The sequence below is a fragment of the Nicotiana sylvestris genome, chromosome 7, assembly GCF_000393655.2.
Source record: "Nicotiana sylvestris chromosome 7, ASM39365v2, whole genome shotgun sequence".
Taxonomy (NCBI): domain Eukaryota; kingdom Viridiplantae; phylum Streptophyta; class Magnoliopsida; order Solanales; family Solanaceae; genus Nicotiana; species Nicotiana sylvestris.
In genome coordinates, this window is record NC_091063.1 from 19,137,055 (window position 1) to 19,142,527 (window position 5,473).

The 5,473-nt window shown below is 33.0% G+C and overlaps 1 long non-coding RNA gene across 1 annotated transcript; it reads left to right on the plus strand.

The window, feature by feature from the left end:
• Positions 1–543: 543 nt before the first annotated feature.
• LOC138872623 (uncharacterized) lies at positions 544–3,658 on the plus strand. Its single transcript, XR_011401095.1, has 2 exons — positions 544–701; positions 3,145–3,658. It is a non-coding gene; the product is annotated as an uncharacterized lncRNA (long non-coding RNA).
• Positions 3,659–5,473: the final 1,815 nt, after the last annotated feature.

The window sequence follows — 5,473 nt, forward strand, 5'->3', positions numbered from 1 at the left end:
TTTTTTTTAAATTCAATTATTAAACTGAAATAATATCAGTTGTCACATAATCTAATTAACTCAATGAGAGCTTATGCAATGAATAATACCTCCATGGAATTCCATTAGTGTTAATAAATATTATTATTTATTTATTGAAATTACGGACAAAAATTCAGGACAATCCTTTTGAAATTGTGGTATGCACGACAACCGAGAGTTTCTCCGATCAACTTATTCCTCTTGTCCATTTTTCTCTCTGCGAATATCCTATTTCATTTTTATTTTTCAAATAATTATTACTATATATTTGTACAGTCAAAATACATATCATAGATAAAGAGACAGTCAAAAGTAATATTATTCAAGTCATATAATAAAATAAAAAGGGGAATAAATTTGCATTTTCCACATGCCCCTCACGTGAGGTAAAGCAAATTAAAGGGGAAATAGGAAATTGAATTGTCCGGTAATAAGTTTGTATTGTATAGGTAGGAATTATAATTAATTTTCAAATGGGCAACACCGGGTAATTACTTTGGCCTTGATAGGCATTATGTGTTATTTCCTCAAATATTTTCTCACCAGCTTTTACTTCTCTCACCCGTCTGTCTTCTCTGCCCTCTTCGTCTTCGTGTGAAAATTATTTATGCTATCAGCTCAACTTTTATCTGAGGACAAGAATTCTGCTACTACGACACCACCGTCAAATTAGCGGCCGGGTATGTTTACATTTTTGTTAATTGCGTAGAGGCGGATCTATAGGGTTAGGGTTAGGGAATGTAATTCTGACTGGGGTTTGGACTTGTGGTAATAGTTCTTTCCCATTTTTCACTGGCATCGCTTTTTATTCAGTATAGTATTTTGAATAGAAAGCATATAACATGTTCAATATCATGTTTGCATTATTAATTCCTGACTTAAAATATTGAATTACCGTATCCAGGTTAGTTTTTGTTTAGATTAGGTTTATGTGATTAATTTCAGTACTATTCTATTCTAACTAAAATATAGTTCAGTTTTTTTTTTTAATGGCAATAGTTTATCAATATGATTAATGTGTACAGCATTAGAGGGTGCTGGAAACCCATATATACAGCTTATCAATATTACAAATCATCAGGCTATTTTTTCTAACCACAAAATCACTCAACTTACATTAAATATCATAAAATGTCATTTTCCACCAATATCAGATGAAGGTCTGCCGGAGATGCAACACCTTGCTCCCTTCCATTGAAAAGTGAAAACCTCCTTCATCCCTTTCCACACCACCTGAAACCACCAACAAATACCCATTTTCTCCATGAATCTACACCAACTCTGATATGGTGTTAACACCACCCTGCTCCAAAATCCGTTCAGCCGTTGACAGTGTTATACGTTAAAAGAAATGAAAACTTAGTTTCTGCACACTTTTAACTCAGTGTAAATGGAGTATGTTTAAATTTGTGGAGAAAAAACATCAATACAGCTAAAGATAGACCACATGGAGGAAAAATATCCTTATAGGTTATATCTACAATTCGGAACATGTTTTACTCTTGTTAGTATGTTGATGTTGTCTTACATGGTATGATAATAACATGAGTTGGGTGTAGCCAGGTATCATGTTCCACCATTTCCTGTCGTTTGAATGGAACTACTTTTGTATGATAGTTCATATGTTAATGTCACTTTAGACTCTATTTAGTAAAATGCAATCTTGTTCTTAGCCTTTCTTTTAAAAGTCTATTTGTGAAGTGCTATATCTCTATTCTAGTATCAGAAGTATGAGGGATGGGAATATGATATTTCATCTAGTGTTCATTCGCATAAGAATAAACGTTAGTCACTCTGTTAATAGTTTATAAACCGAAAAAGACACTACCCTTCCTAAGTGCGTATATTTTGTTGGTTGTCAACTTGTCATACATTAAATTGAATGTTTTAATCCTTTTAACTTAGTGGATTATAATTGAATTTGAAGCTACTTGTTGAGTCACGTCTTCTGTTATTTGTAATAGGAAATTTACCAAGCCAAGACACTCGATCTGATCTTACCTTTTAAGCGTAAACTCATAAATGTTCTGAGGAAGATTGTTAATGGGTAGGCTAATGTTACTCTTCCAATTTCTTTCGTAATTGGAAGCTAAAGTTTTAGCCTAGCTATACATTTAGTGCGTAATATACTAAACATTTGATGTACCATGCAATTGGACACATGTAGATATACATAAGTCTGGAATAGCCTAAATATAGGACTCTTAGAAAGTTGTTGTTTTTCTCACTATGTTCGTGATCCCAAAAAGTCAACCGTCATCACATATATTTCTACCTAGATTTTAAGAAAAGGGCATTTAAATTCTAACCATTAGTTGCCAACTCTTCTCATCTTGTTCTGTCCTCGGTTGTTGGTTTCAATTTTACGCTTTGGGCCACTATTACCAGCTTTGCTATTACCGTGGAGAAAAAATAAATTGAACTATTCTCTTGTACTATTATAATTTCTAGAAAAAAATGGCACCTTCTATATGACCAAAGTGTCCAAATTATGTCGTATTAGCCACAAAATTATAAATTCTAAAACTTTTCCATGTGTGAAAGCAAGGTTAGTTTGAGATCAAGCCAAGCCAGTTATAGAAAAGTATTCATTCTCTGAATTTAATACAATAAAAAAATATCAAACACTTTCCTGGTTACTTCCATTAGAACTTTTCTTTGTGTTTAATTTCTAATTAGACTTTGTTTTTTCACATATTTGCCTAAAATTCCACGTAAAGGAAACAGTCATCAAACTCCCTCAAATTGTCGTTACCTACTTCACCTTCCTTTCATCTTCTCTTTCCAAATTTTATAAAATCTAAGCCACTTTTAGTTTCTTGATTCAATCATCCAAAACCCAACAAAGACAATTCCCTTTAAAAAATAGCCATTCTTGCAAAAATAGCCAGTTCTTGAATTTGGTTCTCAAATATGGATAGACTTGTAACAACTTTGTTTTTTTTCATCATTCTTGTTATTAAGTCTATTTTCTACTACTACTCATGCTCAAACACAAAACTGTTCAGCTTTTGCATTCAGAAATAATCAGACTTTTGCAACTTGTAATCCTCTACCTTTGCTCAATTCTGTTCTTCACTGGAGTTATCATCCAGAAAATCACACAGTTGATCTTGCTTACAGACATAGAGGAGTTACAGATTCAGATTGGGTAGCTTGGGGTTTAAATATTAATGGAGCAAGAATGGTTGGTGCACAGTGTTTGGTTGCATTTAAAAATTCCAGTGGCCAAATTCAAGCTTACACTGCTCCTATTGCTAATTATGTTACTCAGTTAAGACAAGGTTCTTTGAGTTTTAATGTGCCAAGAATTGAAGCAGAGTTTTCAAATAATGAATACATTATTTTTGCAAGTTTGGAACTTCCTAGTGGAAGAACTAGTTTTAATCAGGTTTGGCAAAATGGCCAAGTTTCTGGTCAGGCTTTGCAAGCTCATAGCCAGTCTGGTGATAATTTGAGGTCTTTTGGAAGTGTTGATTTTGCAACTGGCCAGTTAGGGAATGATGGTGGTAGCAGGGTGTAAAAATTGCACGGGGCGTCCTATTTGGTTTCCCCCATTTAACTTATACCCATTTTTTTTAAAAGTTTTAACTTGTACCCACTTTTTAAACAACTTCAGCCCCCTTTTTCCTCCTCATTCTCCTCCTTCGTTTTCTTCTTCTTTTTTCTGTTGTTGTTGGAGCTGCTATGAAACTTCAGTTCATGGGATGATTGCCATAAATATGTTTATCAGATTATTTAAAAACCAATTATAAATAATTACGTAAGTTAGTAAACAATAATTTGTGAATATTTCCACGTACGTAAGTTAGTGGACAATGATAATTCTGTTCTTTTCACGTTTATTGTTTCCAAAATTTATGGTTTAGATACTGTTGGCAATCTGATTATTTATCTAGTATGTTAGATGCTGAAGTTTTTGAAAAAGCTTATCTAGGACAAAAAAACTTCAGCTTATTTAGTGCTGAAGTTTTTATAAATGAACTAAATAACTTCAGCATCTTCTGCTGAAGTTTTTGAAAAAGCTTAATGACAAAACTAATGAATCCAGGATAAAAAAAACTTCAGCTTATTTAGTGCAATTACAAACAAAAGCTTCAGCAAATAGAGAACAAATTTCAGCTACTATGCTTAAATTCAGCAATTACAAACAAAAACTTTAGCAAATAGAGAACAAAACTTCAGCTACTATGCTTAAGTTCAGTAATGACAAACAAAAACTTCAGCATACTTGGTTCAGCACACTTGCTACTTCAGACCCGTCTACTAGAATGCTGAAATTTTGCGTGATTGCCTTTGCTACTCCAGTTTCGTATGCTGAAGTTATGCGAAAAAGTGGGTACACTTGCAAATTTTTTTGCAAAGTGGGCACAAGTTAAAATGTGACTCAAAAAGCGGGTATAGATACAAATGAGCTAGGGGCGGTTCAAGAACGTTGGGGCCTAAAACCAAAGTTTAGCAAGAGGCCTTTTAATAACCAATATTAAGAGGCTTTAAACTTTAAAAAATATCAATAAGTAACATAATTCATCTTTATAGTTGATATGTTTAAATTATGATAAAATAATGAAATGAAATATACTAGTATAGAAATACAAAAAACAAATTTCAAATTTAAAGAAAAGACGGTAGCAAGTTAGAATAATCGACCTGATTGTAAACGTTGATAACTTGATATCAGAATGAAAAATTTATATTTTTAATTTGTTTGCCGCAATGCTTGAGAACCAAAGAAAGAAAGAAAAATGCAATTTTGTTATAAAATAAAGACTGTAAAGTAAAGACAAGTATTGAGAGAAACTGATATATTATTCGAATTCAAACTGATGTACATAATGAACTGAAATCTCTTCTATTTATAGAAGAAAGGAAGCTGCTACTGCAAACTGCTGTGTAAGCTGCTACTGCAAGCTGCTGTGTAAGCTGCTACTATACCAGATAGGGATAATCTTTTATTGAGAGCAATATTTATCCATAACGGAGTACTGAATGGATAAGCTCATTATACCCAGTATAGATAATCTTCTACTTAGGGTAATGTTTATCCATAACCGGGTACCGAAGTGATAAGCTTCTTCAGGAAGCTTATTTCCAATAGAGTACTAAATAGATAAACATATTTACGGTGGAGTCCCATATGGATAAGCTTCTTCAGGAAGCTTATTTACAACGGAGTACTAAATGAACATCCATAATATAATATATTTATAACACTCCCCCTTGGATGTTCATTAAAAGATAATGTGCCTCATTAAAACCTTACTAGGAAAAACCACGTGGGAAAAAATCCTAGTGAAGGAAAAAGAGTACACATATTTAGTAATATGCATTGCTAGGTGCCTCATTAAAAACCTTATAAGGAAAACCCCATGGGAAAAAACCTTAGTAAGGGAAAAAGAGTGCATCGCGTATTTTACTCCCCCTGATGAAAACCTTGTTTCAAATATTTGAG